Source organism: Fukomys damarensis, unplaced genomic scaffold (genome assembly GCF_012274545.1).
Source record: "Fukomys damarensis isolate Sample0158 unplaced genomic scaffold, DMR_v1.0_HiC HiC_scaffold_21, whole genome shotgun sequence".
Lineage (NCBI taxonomy): Eukaryota > Metazoa > Chordata > Mammalia > Rodentia > Bathyergidae > Fukomys > Fukomys damarensis.
This window is the reverse complement of record NW_022900933.1, coordinates 25,731,001-25,750,385: the sequence shown is the minus strand read 5'-3', so window position 1 is coordinate 25,750,385 and position 19,385 is coordinate 25,731,001.

The window sequence follows — 19,385 nt, the reverse complement described above, 5'->3', positions numbered from 1 at the left end:
TCCCTTTATTTGTGAGAAGGAAACATAAAACCACATCTTGTTGTTTTGGCGGGGATGCATTTCTTACACAGGACATTACAGAGCACCAACTGTAATTTAAGAAATGATAAAAATGAACCACATTAAGATGAAGAGCTCTTGCTTATCAAAGGACACTAATTGGATAATGAAAATCAGGCAACAATATTGAAAATTATCCATTATGAACTTAAATGTATGTAAATATATATAAATAATTTCTACCCATTAATAAAGAAAACATGGAAACAAAGCTTTTGTAAATAAGGAGGCATGGAAGGTTAGAAGGGAGGGAAGAGAAAAGGGGAAAAAAACAAGCACCGAGACATATCATGTACAGGTACAAATACCCAATGTCAAATAGGAGCGTACCTAATTATCGTACCTAAATATTGTACCCAAAAAACTTAATTAAAACATAGCCAACCAAAGGAAAAGAGAGTGATATTTTGGGGTGTGCTGGTGATGGAACCCAAGTCTTTGTGCCCACTTGGCAAATACTTTACTCCTGAGCTACACCCCCATTACAAACACAAGATCTTAAGACGTTGACAAAGGGGAATAAACAAGAGCCAGTAGACACATGAAAAATATTGAATATTATTTTCAGCAAACAAACCTACAGTAAAATACCAACACACTATCCACAGAAAAATTTAAATAAGAAGAGATTGACCAATCCAAGCCCTGAGGAAACGTGGGTAACCGGGCTTTTCATACATCATTCGAGGGCACGTTATTTAGTGAAATAATTCTGAAAAATGGCTTGCAAAACGTACTAAAGCTAAAGAAACACTCCTTTGCTTTTCTACCAGTTCCATTTCTAGTTATACACTCAACAAAACTATATTCTTACAATTGGTAAAGTTAATTATAAGAAGGTTCATAATAGCATTATTTTCAATAACCTTAAACTGGGAGACACTCAGACTGACCACTAACATTGGATTGAATGAATATACTCTCAAATACTCTTGCAATAAGTACCTACTTAGAAGGGAAATTCACTAATTCACATATGTGATAATGAGCAGAGGATAAGACACTGCCGCTCTGTTGGTACTCCTGTGCAGTGCTTTCCATTTGTAATGGCAGCCACTAAGAAGCCTGAACAACTGTACGGGACTTTATCAATCAGCCAATAGAGCTGAGATATAATTTCATGCTCTGTGAGTGAGTTCAACCCTTACACACACACACACACACATACACACACACACACACACACACGTGCAGGTAGTGGCTACTCTTGGAATCTAATCACTGAAAAGAAGCATCAACAGTGATTCTACTGTACATGTGACACTTCCTTGCCTGACCTGAGTAGTGGTAAGTGAGCATGTTAATATCACAATAGTAAGACATAAGCAATTTTTTATCTGCATATTAAATTTCAATAAAAACTTTGTTAAAATGTATCCAGTTTCTTACTAACCTATTTCAGTGCACTTTTATGCCTTTTATTCAGTAATCAAAGAGGAAGAAGGAAAAGTTTAGGATCTAGGTCTCTGTATGCGAATCCATTTGAGCCTGTGAACAAGGCTAATGGATCCTTGGAATCTTGGGAACAGTGAAAGTATTGGAAAGGCTGCAGTTCAAATGGTGGATCCCACTGGCAGGACGATACCATCCAGGGAGCTTAGAGAAACACTCAAGCTCTCTTCCAGATGTCGTTTTCTCCAATCAGTTACAGGAAGCAGAGAACGTAGGAAAAGGAAGTGTTTTCTTAATCAAGGAGAGCACCCTTGAGGGAACTGTAACACAGGGGCGCCCATACCCTCAACTGTTGTCCTGACAAGAATGTTTTGCTTCCCAGAAATGTGCACCCAGTGCTGTTATATGCAACAGAAACACAGACAGAAAGCGTGGAGTCACCTTATCAGCTGTAGAGGAGGTGCCACCTTGTTGGAGGTGAGGCGGCAAATTAATGGATGCACAGAAAAAAAAAATGTAATTACTACTGTGAGAATTTCTCCCGACACATGGTCAACTTTCGATTCTCATGCAAAATAATAAAGCACACTGTTGTTCTAAGGAGGGTAGGGAAACTGGCCAATGTTGCTAAAAATCTAGGCTATGAACGTCTTGCACTAAGGTAGGAAGGATTAAATTTGCATGATGCATCTGCTATATTTAAAGCATTGCCTGTTTTTCTCATCTGCACAGAAAGATCTTGTCTTTCTGCTCTATCAGAAGCAGCAGCATGGTGAATTGGGATAAATGAAGAGATCAGTATTAAACCAAACCATGAATTCAACCTCTCAGTCACTCATTAACCTGAACTTTAGTTGTTTTATTCAAAAAGAGCAAAAATAATTACGCAGGATTGAATTCATAGTACTTATGACTACAAGTAATATTGTAAATATGAAAGCATCTACAATGTAAAAATTATGTAAACATTGGAAACTCATAGCCTATGAGATCAGGTCTATTGTTTATATCTATTTATGTTGTGACTGTTCATTTCTCATTGTATGCTTTTTATCTGTACAACTGTCCTGTACACCAAAGAAAAAAATTCTAATACACATCTGATATCACTTGAAAACATATTTGAATTCCTTACAGTACTTTTCATGGTGGCTAGTACAGAAGTAATACTCAGTAGATATTATGTGTTAATATTTGTTGAATGAAAGTCTAAATTTAATTTAAAAACATCTTTTTAAATTAGACAGCAATTATTAGAATATAATATCTACTGTGGATGAAAGTGCTATAAGAATTTAACTTTGTGAAAATGTTAATTCCTTCAAAAGCTTTAAATCATTGAGTTGTTGAGAACATTCTCTGTATTTCTTGTCAGGTTTATTTCTTTCGCCCAATAGGAAAAAACAATGACAACAAAAACTTTTCTGAAATTTATGCATGATTATAAAGTAATATTTTAAGCTTATTATTAAAAGGTAACTTGATGAATTTTATAATTACATTGATATTATTTTATCTTGTATTAAGACGGTCATGGAAATGCATCTGTTCTTTTACTATCTTTTTCTGTTTCACTACTTATATATTAATTCCTTTCTTCCCACATATCACCAAAAAATATTCTGACTTACCTGAAACCCACAGACAGATAAGTTTTGTAGCTTGAAAAACAGTTTTAAAAAATCACTTGTAGATACTTTGACACCATAAAACTCATCAGTTCAGACATAAGTGACACAAACCATGGACTTGTTTAAAACACGTCTAAGTCACAAGACAGTACTTTTTCCTAGTGATCCAGTACCTATGTATTCATTATAATGCATGTTCTCCATTTGTTTCCCCAGATCCATTCTCCATCCTTTCTGTCCTATACTAGGTTCCTAGAAGCTGACCTTTATCAACTAGATTCCCTTGTCTTCTAGCTTACAACTGGCAATGGCCAATGGGAAGCACTGGCAGGCAACTGGAAAGCAGAAAGGGAGTGAAATAATAACATTGTGGATGTTTTCTCAAAACCATGGCTGCTGGCTCACAGGTGTGTTTCCCATCAGTGATCAGAGCACCTATTAAGGACCTGTATTTTCTTTGTTTCGATCCCAGTGACTGCTCTGTCCCAATCTTCTTCTAACCTAGGGGTGTAGCAGAACATGGCTCTTGTTAACCTTGGCATAGCCAAACCGCTTTAATACAGTTTTATTTCACTTCCCTCGGTTTTATTAGATTTCTACGTAATGAGCATGCCACCTCATTCCTGTTGGGAGTCTCACCTACTGAAGTCATATACTGGGCATTTTAAAAGATCAAGAATATGTACAAAGAATGAGTCTCAATGTATTCCCCTAGATAACTTGCAAGTCCTGGATAGAAGTTTAAGACATGGTGCCGAGAATAGTCAATTAAAAGGTGTGAGGAGCTCTGCAAAAGAGGAGGTCATGGATACTGGAATCATTAGAATAACATAATCCTTCAGATCTCAGAGTAATAATCTCTTTTAGAGAAAGTGTTTCTTGTTCTTTAAAAAGAAAAATAAAAAAACAATTGGATGTTCTCATGGCCTAGAGCATCTGTAACTTGTAGCTGCAGTTAGTTATTATATGTCTTTATTTGATTATTACTGCTTAAACCATTGGATAATAAGCTCTCTGAAGCAGAAATTGTGTCTACATTTTTCTTAACACTGTATCTCTGTCACCTAGCACTGTTCATATTGTAGCATAGAACCCAGAATTCTCCTTGTTTACTGAGTATTTAACTGAATAAATAGATGAAAAAGTAAAGTGCACAAGGTGAATAATTTTAGCAAATGCAAACTGGAATAAATTATTGTTTAACCCAATATCTTGAGTGTATGCCTACACTGTGCAGTGACATTGAAAATCTCTAAGGAAAATTTTCACCAAAGAAACAAAGCAAGTTCTTAGGAGTAGATTGATCAATACTCAGTGACTTGATCGGTATCCAAACCAGAATTTCAGCATCATTAAATGATAAGGTTTTCAGGTCAAATTTTGATTATCATGACTGATTTCACTGTTGAGTGAGGCCTGATGACAACCACAGGCCCTTGCTGTAACTGATGGCACTTGACCTTTTCTAAGCTGATTCATATTTGCATACTTCCTGTCAAAAGTGTGAGCCCCCAAGGATGCACGTGTATGGTCTACGTATGCGATGATGATTCCCAAGCTTTTCAGAGCAGTGTCCCCTGGTACACTGCTAAAGGCAACTTGCTTACCCCCATCCTCTGAGTTTCTGATCTTATAGGTCTTCTGAGGGCCCCAAGGTTACCTCTGCATTCTGTACGTACAGGCCCTGCAATCTCGGACAAACAATTTGAGAAACAACAGAGCCTGTGCTGAACACTTAAGAGACTGATTTTCTTGTCATTATTCTCTAAGCAACACAGTATAGCAACGATACACGTTTACAGTATACTAGCTATTGTAAGTACTCTAGAGATGATTTGAAGTTTTCAGGTATATTATACACACCAACCACACTGTTTGGTGGGAGGACGTTAGCGTGTGCAGATTTTGTTGCGGGCGGGAGGTTCTGGATTCATGCCCTCTGGAATAAGGGACAACTTTATGGGAACCCTACAGTGAGAGAGTCTTTGTCCTCAGAAAAACTGTGTACAACTGTTTTTATCACTAATACTATTCGTTCACAATTTTTATATTTTTCTTAGTCTGTTATTTTGATCTTGGATATTCAATTTAAGCTAACATTTATGGAGGGACTTCAATTAATGAAACAAACAAAATCACAGAAAATTTTCTGTCTCTATAAAGCTTATATTTAGTTGATTGTCAGCAATGCTAAAATAATGCTTTGTGTTTAATTTTAGAGCTTTTCCTGGACAGGATTTTAAAAATTATTTATGATGATGTTCTATTATACAATTCACTCACTGTCTACTCCTAAATTTATTAGAAAAATAAAGAGAGATTAAAACTAAATAAACATTTTTTATCCTGAAAAAAATCTCTTGACATATATATTGCATTTGTTGAGTATTTCTTTGAATTACACTCAGATACCTCTTTCCCACATTGATGTTCAGTAAGACCAAAGACAATGTGTAAGTTTCTCTGCCTCCCATAAAATATACCATAAACTGATATAAATCAGGCTTTTCTTGATGCTTGGTATTCAGCACATAATGAAAAAACTTTTCACTCTTGGCAGAGTGAGAAAATAGGAAAAGAAGAAGAGGCAGGAACAGAGGACCCTACATGGAAAATGACTAGAAATTTTAGAATCTGCTTTATGGAAAATACGGATCAAACAATAATGGCTTCATTTGTTTCCAAAATGGTTAAACCTAGTAAAATAAAAATTTACCTTGATATTTTGTTTATACAATTTATTTGCTAATTTTACCTCCACAGATAGCAAAATTCTCACCCCTCTCAGTATGTATTTTCTTGGTAGGATATTATGTTAAGCCCACTATAAAATATAATTTAAATTATTTAGGAATACTAATTATCTAGATGACTAGAAAGACAAGGACCTTATATTCTTTCTCATGTGGAAGCTAAAAGAAAGTAGAGTAGTGCTTCGTAGAGATTAGGAAGGGTAAAAGGGTTGGAGGTAATATAGAAAAGGTTCAAATTTGATCAGTGACCCTTTGATGTGTATGTATACAAATATCACACTTTACCGTATAATACTTACAAATGTATGTATTAATTTATCTCCTAGTGTCTTATTCTTAGAGCCTAAGCTCACTCATTTATATTGCAGTAGTACCATAATTTATTAACAAATGTCTGTAAGTCATTCCATTGCCAAATATTTGCTGCAGGGTAGAATACAAAAATGTGTGGTATCACAATATGAGAATCCAAAAGTAAACTCTTCTCAGAAAATGAAGAATGTCTTCACAAACTTTGCTTTAGAATTGAGCTCTGGCTTTACAACTGGATGGTCCTCAGTGCCTGTGGTCTCCCAATAAATAACCAGGTGACCCGGTCACTTGCCTAACCTCTGCGATTTTCGATCCGTTTGCCTGTAACACTGGTTTGATAACAACTCTTCAAAGGATTGCTTTGAGGTAAATCAAGTAAAGAGTCTCGTGTATCATCCTCACACAGGGAAGTAACCATAAGCCTTACAATTATTGGGGCAGATTAATTACACACAGGTAAGTCTCTTGGCAGAGTGAGAAAACAGGACAAGAAGAAGAGGCAGAAACAGAGGACCCTAAAGCGCTTCTGTCCAGTGTTTCACTTGGTGCATAAAGAGCCACTTGTTCAGAAAGACACTGCAAGAAGTGTGTCTAGGTCAAAGACATCTAGGAAACATTGCATGTCTTGTTTACCTTTGAAGTTTTTTTAAAAATCAATGTATGTTTGTACCCATAATGAATACATTTACTGTGGGAGTTGCTACATATACCTACCCTATGTTGATCATCTATACTTCCTTTTCCCTACCCTTGGTCCCATGTCCCCACATATTGAAGTCCCCTTTCCATCTCCACAAGTCTTTTTCCCTGCTTCCTGCCATCTGTCATTTATTATGCTCTTTAAATTGTTCGTACATTGTGTTTCTCCTATAAAATAACTCTTGTGGTATTTAACCATATGTATCTGATGTACTAGAGTGCCAAAGTGCATCTTTTTTCCTACAAATGTCTCAAAATTATTTTTATGGCTGCATAGTACTCCAATTCCTTTATCCTTTCATCTGTTAGTGGGCATATAGGCCACTTCCAAGATTTAACCAATATGAGTCGCGCTGCTATAAATATCAGCTTGCACATATCATTATAATATAATGTCTTTAGTTTTGGGAGGAAGATATCCAGAAGAGGTACAGTTGAGTCAGATGGAATTTCTGTTTTCATTTTTTGAGGAAATCTCCATATTGTCTTCTGTAGTAGTATTACTAGTTTATATTCCCACCAGAAATGTAGAACGGCTCCTTTTTTCTCAACAACCTCACCAGCCTGTGTTGTTTATTGAGTACATGATGATAGGCATTCTTTCTCGAGTAAGATCAAACCTCAGTGTTGTTTTGATTCGCATCTAGCTAGTAGTCAAAAATGTGGAACAATTCTTTCATGTATTGATTGGACATTTGCACTTCTTCTGAAAAATGTCTACTCATTACAAATGCTCACATTTGATTGAGGGATCTACTTTCTTAATTCTTTATGTATCTAGATACTAATCATCTGTCTGAAGAGGAGCTGGAAAACATTTTATATATTTTTGTGGGTTCCTATCTTCATTTTAATATGTTTGAGAAGATCTGGAAAATCTTCAAGCTATCCTCCTGTCCTTCCAACACTTGCTAAATGTGAATTTCATGTAATATCAGTTACATCACAGAATGTTTGGGTAGAACATGCTGGTCATAGTTGGCTTTGCTGGGTGAAAGTAGGAAAGGCATGACCAACTAACAGTGAAAGGCATCAGAGAGAATACATGGGAAATTTACAAGCAGAGCTGGTGAATACTACATCCATACTATCCATTAAAAAATGTAAAACCTGACAAGTTTATAAGCAATGGCACGTGTCAGATACAGTGGGATAAAATAATGTCAGAACATTCTGCATGGTTAATTGGTTGTCATTGCCCGTGTTCATAGCGAACGGGGCTTTTTGCTCCTAATTTAAACACTTATTTTTGCCTAATTATGTTGTGTATTTACATTTCACATTATCTTTGTTAACACGTGGAAATCCAGCTGGTGACCTAGTGGGGAGTCCCTTGAAGCCATAACTCTTAATTAACTTCCCTGGAGCCAAAATGCTTTGATTTGAGAGGTAGTTGGAATGGGTTATAAGGAGGAGGCTACAAAAGTGCACAGATGTGCCAACCCTGGTATTTTTGATCTATAAGTCCCCGCTCTATATTTTATAGTAGTTAGAAGGTAAGGCTTTAGATCCAGATAGAGCTCAGTTCAAACACATGTTCCAGTCCAGACAAATTTATATGACTTGGACAAGTTACTTGCTATTTTTATGCTTCAGATTGCTCAATATTAAAATGGAAAAATAATAATATCAAATACCCCCAACTACAGGACATCAGAGAAATAATAATATGGAAATATATTCATTTATTATATATATGAACATATTATATACATATGAAATATGAATTATGCTCACTTAAAGAAGACATTATTTTTATAATTTTAAAATTATTTCCTTGTGTATAGTGAGAAATGGTTAATTATAGCAAAAATATTATGCGTATTTAAGGAAAGTTTTCATTGTTAATAACCAAACAACTAATTTCTGACCTCAGTGAAATGATGTCAATTGAAGTCTTCTATTCTTATTAAAATACTATTGCATTAACTTTTCATTTAATACTTAAGGTGAAAATGTAGTTTCTCTTCTGTATGGTTTAACCACATTCTCAAAAATACAATATATTTCCAATTCCTAAGAGATTTTAAATGTTATTGAATAAACTACTGAAACAAACACCAAATGTCTTCAAAAACATAATCAATTATGTCATGATTACTGAAAAATAAATTTTAGCAGTGGAATAAGAGCACATAAAGATTCTGAGCAAAATGAAAAATTTAAGTCTGAGAAAGTTGTATTTTTGATGGAATTCAGATGATGTAAATATAGAGAAAAATTTGAACAGATGCTCTTCTTACTAGGGGTTGTACCCCATGGTAATTTGAAATTATCAGAAGTAGGAAATGTCAAAACTATAGAACATCATAGCTTAGCCTAGCCTACTATATATATGATCAGAATAGTTATAGTAACCTAAAGTTAAGAAGCCTGTTTTATGTGTTGAATACATTATGTAATTTGCTAAATACTGTACTGACAATGAAAACTAGAATGCATGTTTGCTTTTTCATCGTTGTCAGTTAAAAATCATAATTTCAACCATTTCAAGTCACACACCCCTGTATTAATGTCCTATCTTATGTAACAAAGCCTTGGGCTTCTGAAAAAATATATTTTCATACGTGTTTCTTTTTTTGTACTCGGGATCGAACTCAGCACCTTACGCTTTTCCAGGCAGGCAGCAGAACCACTGAGCTAAATCCCTGGCCCAATCGTTTCTTTTTATTGACTGCATTCCACTGGCCAATGATTGTTCTAATGTTCACATTTATTATACCACTTAAATAAACTTTATAGAATAAGTACTTAATTTTCAGGTGAAAAAACTGATGGGAGAAAGCAAAACAAAACAAAACAAAAAAAACAACAGACATAATGCTCAAATTTCCTCAACTCTGCACTTCTTTTCCTGGCTTTCTTCTGGAAAAAATAGAAGCACAAGAGGCACTTAGGGTATGTGAGGGGCTATTGGTGAGACCCAACCATCCCCATTTCCTGGAGTTTTCATAAATGCACCCTTTCTTTCTACTAGTAGGCTAGAGACACTGTCATCGATTTCTCTCTCTTGAATCAGTCGGGAATGGTGTAGGCCTCCTTCATGTTGTAACTTTTGTGTTGTGTGTCTGTAGTGATTTCTTCAGTCTTGAGACACCTATCTGAATTAACAAGGAAGGCATGAAAAGGAGAAAGGCACATATAAACCTTTGCTATAAACCTTTTTTTTTTGTTTTACCTTTGTCATATAACTCGTTATTTTTCCCCTTCTTGAAAATAATTGTAAATAGGTTTTGCCAATGTGCAATAAGAAGTCCTTTTATTTAAATCAAGACCAAGCAGTCTGTCCTTGATTTGCACAGGTGAGTAGTTGTAGAAGTAAGAATAAACCCAAGCCAGTTAAAATAAAAGTCCATCCTTGGCCAGTGGAAATTCAAACATGCTTGAATTAATAAAAATATACAGTAATCATTTGTTTTAGGTTGTTTGTTATGTTGTTACTAAGTCTCTGGAGTTTCTTATATTCTTTTCCATAAGTAGGTTGTCTCTTCACTCTTAATTTTATCCTTTGTTGTACAGAAGTGTTTAATTCCTTGTACTTCATAGTCATATATATATATATATATATATATATATATATATAATCATTTATCATACCAATGTAGAGAAAATTTTCCCTACATTTTCTTTCAGGAGTTTTAGACTTTCAGATGCCATGACTGTCTTCAACCTATTATTAGTTGATCTTTATAGATGGTGTGAGATAAGAGTGCAGGTCTTTGAGCCATTTTTTTTTTTACTAGTACTGTATGTACTTACACTACATGACTATTACTTTCCTTGTGGGAATTTGGTGCATGCACATAACACATTGTAATTCCTTTTTTTCATTCTCTTTGCTTTCTCTCCTACCCCTAATCTCTTGGTCTCCTTACTGTTTTGCAGAAGGTCTGTCTCCCCAATTCCTATAATCTATCTTTTATTTTTATCTTTATTTATATTGGGGGCTTCTTATACAAGAGAAGTCCTATGTATGTAAGCTTGTGTGTCTCATTTATTTCAATTAATATAATGGCCTCATGGTATTTTTATTTTCCTCAAATGACTAATGTATCTCCATTTTTGTGGCAAAGTAATACTCCACTGCATAGATGCACAACGTGTTCTTCATCTATTCATCTGCTCGTGAGCATATTAGCCACTCCAAGACTCAGGTATTATGAAGTGTGCTGTTATAAACATAAGTATGCATGTATCACTATAACATCATATCTTTAATTCTTTTGAGAAGATACTTAGAAGGAGAATAACAGGATGCAGTGGAATTTCTATTTTAAGTTTTTTGAGGACTCCCCATGTGAATTTCCAAATGGTCGCACTGGGTTACATTGTGATAAAAAATGTAGAACAGTTCTTTTTCTCTCACAGCCTTGCCAGCATTTGCTGTTTTATTTCTGGGTGACAGCCTCTCTTTAAGGAGTAGGATCACTTTTGATTTTCATTTTTCTAATGGTCAGAGATGTTGAACTTTTCTCATATATCTGTCAATCATTTGTACTTCTTCTTCTGAAAAATGTATATTTATTTCAGTTGGCCAATTTTAAAATTGCTTTTTTTCCTTTTGGGGGATATGATGTTTTGAGTTCTTTATATATTTTAGATAGTAGTCCTTGGTCTGAAGAATAGCTGTCAAAGGTGTTCCCACTCTATATGCTGTCTCTTCACTCTGTTGGTTTTTCTTTTGCTTTGTAGAAGCTTTCTAATTTGATATGAACTGATTTGTTTGGTTTTGTTCCTCTGTATGTAGATATCTAGTTTCCCAAGTTTGTTCAAAACTGTCCTTTTCCTCCTAAGTCTTTTTGCACTTTCGTTGAAAAATCAATGAACCATAAATAAATGGGTTAATTTCTGGGCCTATTTTCAGTGCCAATCATCTATGTGGCTATGGTCAAGCCATTATGCTCTGGTTACCATAGATTTGCAAGAAAACATGCAGCTTCATGTAAAAATAAACAAAGAACCTGAATAGACATTTCTTAGAAGAAGACATGCAGAGGCCACTGAGGATGTAAAAAACTCTTCTGCATTTAGTCACCAGGGAAATGCAAATTAAAGCCACAATGAGATGGCATCTCACATCCTCCAGAATGGTTATTATCGAAAAGAGAAAAAGCAACAAATATTGAGGAATTTGTCAAAAAACTCGATCCCTTGTAGATGAGTGTAGCAACCTTAATAATACTATATATTTCATTTTAATTATTGCTGAGAGAGTACATTTATGGCTTTGGTTCTCACTACTAATAATCATAATTTATGTGGTAGTAAATGTGTTAGATTAATTTAATCATTCCACACTGTATATATTTATAATAATATATATTATATTGCATAGATAGTTCTATATTGTCATTTTACAATAAAACTTTAAAATAGTTTAAAATTGAGTGTGAAAATGAATATGTATTAAATTCTTAGACATATTTCTAACATACTAATACAGGAACGAGGCTTAAATTGCAGCTTTAAATTCTTAATGCTAGTAACTACTTTCAGTTTATGTTTTTTTAAATTGGTTAAAATTGATTTCACAACAGATTATTGAATAATCAGCCCAATCAAGTAAATTTGTCCAACCAACTCGTCAGTGGTGATGATGAAAGAGAGGTCATGCTCACACAGCCTGTATTTTCTTTTTTGGAGGCGACATCCTATGCTGCTGAGTGAGAAATTAATGATGAGAATGGACAAGTGGAACTGTTTAGATTACAATATTTAAATCCGCGAGGAACCTTTTCACTATGGCGGAGCTGATAATAAAATATACTAATGTATATATGTAGAAGTTGTCCTTGTACTTTATTTCCAGTATTATTATTATTAAAAACTAATCTTATTGGTACAATTAAGCTACACAATATAATGTCATTCACCACTGGAGATTTGCACCTCTACATAATCTACTTTAGTTCTTATTTTCTCCCCATTTCCCTGCCCTCCATTCAATCTCTCTACCCCTCCCTAGCTACACATTGTTTCCATTGTTTCTTTTTCTCATATTAATTCCTTTTCCTTCTTTCTTTTCCCCTACCCCTTGCACTTGCCCTTCTCCTTTGCAATTTTTCTTCCTATTTCACATTTTCTATTATATCTTTTAGTCCTTATTTCCAATATCATTTATCTCATTAATAATTCAGATGAACAGTGGATGTCGACCCTGCCCCATTTATGAACCTCAAATGGTTGATGTCGGTGAGTAAAACCATCATTGGGTTTCAGTTACCAAAACACAAGCTGTCTGTAGAGGCTCAAATTGGCTTTTTCCCCCAACAGAAGATGCTATGATTCCCCACACACTGTTAGAAGGTCCGCTACTGCCAAAATATTTCATGGGGTGCTCTTAAACATCATCCAACATGAGCTATATTTCATTTTTAACTATAGTTTTGGGAAACACAAATGGAGATATTGGGCTGGAAATATACGAGATGTATTGGACAGAGGGGTGTTTTGATTTTGAATTCAAAAAATATCAGGAAAATATGTTCTCCTCTGAAACTATTTCCGTATGTTTCTTGATCCATAAAGTTTGAGGACAGGATACATGGTGTTATCTTGATTAATGCCTTCATCGTAAATATATGATGAATGGGTACTTACTTTCATCCTGACCCTTTCTTGGTGTAGCAAGATCAAAGCAAGTATATTTTATTCTGCTGTGAATTTTTCATCTTTTGTAATGTAAAAATGTGACCCATTTATACAGCAGCTCTATTTTATATATCTAAAAAAGAAAGAAAAATATATCTTCTAAGGTTAAGGTCTCTTCTTCTATAAGAGATTATAGTTTTTCTTACTTAATGTGAAGAGGCTATAGATATCATATCATTGCTTTTTCTTCATTCATTTATGCTGTATTTTGGAAAACAAAATAAAAGCAACATTTATCATTTATGTCAAAAACAATATTTCCTACATGTCTGCATTTGAGTTATTCTATATTTACTTATTCTTTAAATATATAAAATATTCCATATAGTTTATTAAAAATAATCCTTTAGTTATTACTTTATGAATCTGTTTACAGATAAATTCTTAGCAGTGAAAATGCCAGACTAACAAGAATGTGTTTTATATTTTTTATATAATTGAGTTCACACTTGAAGTTAAAGCAATTCATATTTTTACTGCAATGTCAACAGTTTTACTTTGTCAAGAGTATAAAAATTGTTAATGTTTTTATTCACATTTTTAATCACAACAATGCATTGAGTATATTTTATTTGCTTTTGAAAATTTGTCTACTTGCGTTAGTTGTCCATTTTTTCCTGTTTCCAATATTTATTTTTGAGTTTTTCATTTTTATCTACTTAAAAACTATTTTTATACTAAGAAAGACAGATTCTCATTATTCATATGCAACCTGATTTTTTAAACTAATTGGATAATTAATTATCACAAGTGACTCTTGAAGTTTTGTTTTTGAAGGAAATTTTTTGTATGAATACACATACTCTAAATATTTCTATAATTTAACCATTTATTTGTGCTCAGGCAATTTGACCTTTTTTATTTAGAAAGGCTTATTCTAGAAAAGTTTATCACAATAAAACATTAAAGGATAAAAATGATCTATTTTATTTATGATTTAGTTTATATGCACATTTTTGACTCAGAATTATTTCTGCATAAGAAAGGGAGAATAATAAAAAACAAGTTTCATTCTCCCCCCAGATATCTGGGCTTTTTTTTTCTCAATAGTATTTATTTAATTGTCTAGAAAACAGGGGTTTTAAATTTGAGGAAAATTTCTTACGAACACTGAGTGACTGTTATTCAGAAATTTGCTGTTATGTCTCTTCACTGGTAACAGTAAATGTCAAATAATTGTCAGCATAAAAATAACAATTATCACACATTTCTAAACTTTCTGTCTGCTTTTTCAATTTGTTAAGAATTTTCTATTAAATGTGCCAATTAAATTCCTTAAAAGTAAATTTATTTCAGGAAAAGCTATATTCTGTATATCAAACTTTTTCTACACACAAACTTTTACTCTTATCTAGTGAAAGATGATTTTCTAGGTAACAATTATTTACGTGCTTCTGATAACTATTGTCATGGTAATATAATTTGATATCACTGATCCATCCTGTGCTGGGCATAGGGTTTGATTTAATTTTTAAGAAATTAAAAAAAAAATTTTGAGTAATTTTTCCTTTCAGTACACTCTTTGCCACTGCAAATCAGAAGATAATAGATATTTAAGACATTTAATATGATTGAATCTACACTATAGGGTTTGGTCTGCTAATCCCTTGACTTTAAGGACACAAGAAGTTGCTAAGTAATCCTCCTTGTGACACTTTCCAACATTTTGGGATCAAATACCAGGCCTCAATTTTGCTAGAAATACACTTTAGTTAGAAACTAATGGACAGCTATATATTTTGTTCAACTAAGTATGTAGGTTATGTTACCCAGATTTTAAAATGTTGCAATGCAGCAGGGTTAGTGGCATTCATAATCCATATATCCATATAGTTCTGACTGCTAAAAAGAAACAGTCTTTGTACTATCTTAGTGGAGCTGAAGAAAGACACTCTATAGAGATAAACAAGCTGGTAGCCCAGGGGACATAAGTGCCTGTTATGGACATTGTGCCATGCAAGTTTTATTTATTTTTAATTTTTTAAATGTTTTATGGATATATTTTAGATATACAACATAGTTACATTCATCATTAGGATCCTGTACCTTTACATGACAGATCTTGGTTTTTATTTTTCCCTGTACCCCTGCCCTCTCTTCTCCAATCCACCCTTCCCTATTTACAAGGACTTTGTTTCAATGTTTGTTTTTTTTTTCCTTTTCTCTTATTTTTCTCTTCCCTTTCCCCGCTCCTCCCATTTGCCCAATACCTTTAGAGCTTTTCTTCCTATTACAAAATATCAGTTACACATTTTGACCCTTACTTACGCTTTTAGTTTGTTCCACCAGAAAGCCATGCGAGTTTTAAAAGACATAAATAAAATGTGATGGAAATGGAAAAGAAAGCGAATGTCTCCATTTCCACTGGGACGCATAACACACTGATAATAGTCTATCAACAGTTACATAACTGCTTGTCAAATCAATTGTAAAGTAGAATATTAGAGCTGACTCTAGACTTTTTTAAAATAGATGAGAGGTAAAGAGCTAAATGCTTCTATTTAAAATTTTAACCCAAAAGGTTGGGATGGTAAACTAAGCATGATATCAAATATTAATAAACATTACTTAGGATGATATAAATCTGGTGTTTGGGTGTGTCGTGCTCTGAGTGTTGTATACCATTCAAACGTGATGTGTTGAAATTGAATCCTTACTGTGACAGTAATGCAAGGTGCAGATTTTGCAAAGTGATAGATCATGGGCCTATGACCTCAGGAATAGATTAATTCCATTATGAAAGTGGCATCAGAGTGCTGCTTTCCTTTTCTTGCTCACTCTCTCTTCTGCCTTCTGCCACATGAGAATTAAACAAATCATCATCCATAGGAGCAATGCCTCACCAGACGTCAAACCTGTCATTGCCCTGACCTTCATTTTCTGAGTCTCCAGAATATTTAGAAAATGTCCTTTTTCTTTACAACTTAGTCAAATTCAGGTATCCTATCATAGCAGAGCAAATGGACAAAGACAGGGTGTTATCAAATGAGGTAAAATGGACAAGATTCATTCAGTTTGACTGTGTCCTTAAACTTGTGTTTTGATCTTGAACTTCCCAGCCTTCAGAACATTTAAAAAATAAGTTTTTTCAATTTATAAATTACCCAAATTTGAGTATATTATAGTAGTGCAAGTGAACTAAAGCAGTGTGGCATAAAATGAAGTAATTTTGGTACTTGAGTGTGTACTTATAAGAGATTAAGACATACACTCCAAAGAAAGACTGTGTGAAGAGCCAAGAAGATGGACATCTCTATGATACAGAGAAATGATCCAACATAAACCAACCCTGCTAAATCATTCATCTTGTATGTCTCGCTTCCAGTACAGTGACAAAGAAATTCTGTTGTTTAAGGCACTCGGTGGTGGTATTTTCTCATAGCACCCTTCACAAGTTAATACATCAAAATTCATGCATAATTTTATTCTAAGCCTTTACTTTTACATTCAGCATAACATGTCTTCTTTCAAGTTGAGTTGCGCTGAGAGCTCTTCTATGCAGGCAAGTTCTTCCTTAGTGATTATCACAGTAATGGGGGTTATCATTTTCTTGAGTTTATCAGCACTGTTCGAAATGCTTTGTGTATCATATTTGCCTCTGATGACTCTATTAGTTATGCATTATTATTTCTAACTTATGATGAAAATGACACTAAGCTTGCTTAAGTAGTTTGCTGTGTTCACATAGTTCATAAGTCACCAAGTTGAAAACTGAAATGAGAGATGCCTCACTCTAAAATATTTCTTTTAAAGGATATCACATTAGGTTACAACAACCTATTCCATACTTTTCTACTAGAAATGTGTACTTTAACATAAAAGCAGCCAGCTGTGTGCCCCAGTAGCTGTACTTGGGGGTTACAGGAAGCAATCTCTATGTTTACATACTTGGTATGATTAACAGCAAGGTTTATGTATGTGTGCGAAAGTGTCAAATTGGGACTTTTGCTCCCATAGTGCTCCATCTAACATAGTTTGCATATTTGCTTGAGCATTACAGCGGGTAAAATACACCCCACACCACTCTTGTGCTATGTAAACATGTATTTTATCATAATGAAATGTGGGCGTGACTCACAGTAGCCGCACCTGGGGAAAGCAAAACCCGTCTGTGCATTCGCCCACTTGGCAGATGAATGGCAAGATGTGCATGGAAGCTCCAAAGCAGCAACTGGTGAGTTTATCCATGATATGCTCATTGGTAAATGTTTGTGCATTTAGGAATTTTTTTAAGCTTTCTTTTTTTTTCTGTTAGAAATAGCCCAATTCAGTATAATGGCATATGAGAGAACAGATTTGCAAGTTTTGGAGGAGATAAAAAATGAATCATCATATTACTCATGCATGGATGACAAAAATGGTACTGACTTGGGTGTTGTCTATGTAATCCATAGTTTCTGTGACAGTGAAATGGAGCAAGAACTGGCTGATACAGACACAGAGAATGCAGACCTCCTTGATTCAGATCATGAAGAAAACAGCAATGTAAGTGCATATTTGGCTAGTCAAAATGTCGCAAAATAATCATACACCCAAATGGAATGATCCCATAAAACTAGCTTCAAAAATATAGTGAGGAGGGCCGGGGATGTGGCTCAGTGGTTCTGCCACCTGCCTCGCAAGCACAAGGTCCGGAGTTCGATGCCTAGTACTCTCCCCACCAAAAAATATAGTGAGGATCTTGACAGGGATGAAACACATTGGACAGAATGGCAGCACTGCTATTGAGTATTAGCAATTGTAACATATGAAATGCTACAAGATGTAGTGAAATATGCAAAGGCTGAGATACAAGCAAAATGTTCCATATTCACCAATAGCTATATCTGGAAAAGTTCTTGATATTTGGATCAGGGCTGACTATTCCCCAGCCTCAGTGGACTTTATTTCCATAACCTTGCTTTTCTTGGCTCTGGCTTTTTGGTATCTCCACTAAACACATAGTGTTTGAAGGCTGATTTACCATCTTGAATATCGGTGTACTCTTCAGCTCACTGTTTCCCATAGCACAAAGGGCTAGGTTATCTGTCTCAATTAATTCAGCTAATTCTCTGTAATGTTCTAGACTTCTTACTTTCCTTTTCTTCTGTCTTTGTTTTCTTTACTGCAAATTTCTTCTCCAGTCTTAATTCTCAGATAAGTGCCCTTAAAGTAATCTTTCAGTTCTCTACCCTTCTGTCTTCATTTTCACCCAAACATCTTATTTATGTAGTCTTTTCAGAAATACTTAATTTAAGTGGATTGTGCAACACTAAACATAACACCGTTTATGTCCAAATATGAATTTAAAATCCTTCCACATGGATGGATATTTTCAGTACTTTTCCATTTATTTTGAGTGCAATTAGAATTTCTCATTCAGAAGAGTATGTTTTATACTTGGCTTTGAAAATTTGTAGATGTCTGGCTTTTCTTCCAGGTGACATCATGTAAGCTTATTCTTTAATACTTTAAATAATTCTTCCGCATAAGCTGGTACATATCCTTTAATTCAATACCTAGCTCAAATATCACTTTCACTTTCACACACCTTTTCCAAAGGAGCAATAAAATGTCTCCCCATTCTTTGCTTAACATTTAACCCCTCGCTAGCACTTTACCTTCTTGGCCTCATTCTAACTTCAGGCTTATTTACTGATATATTCCTAGAAAAATTAGAGCAAATATTTTGTCTGTTTAATATTTCAAGTAAATAGCATATTCTCATACCATACAAGATATATGTACACATATATTTATGAAATCAATATTATGCTTTCTAATTAATATATTTTTCTTCATTTTTATATTTGGGTTTGGCCACATCAACCTAGAAAGCCATATCTTTCCAATTATTAACTATTCCTCAGGGGATGTAAGGCATTTTATATATATATATATATATATA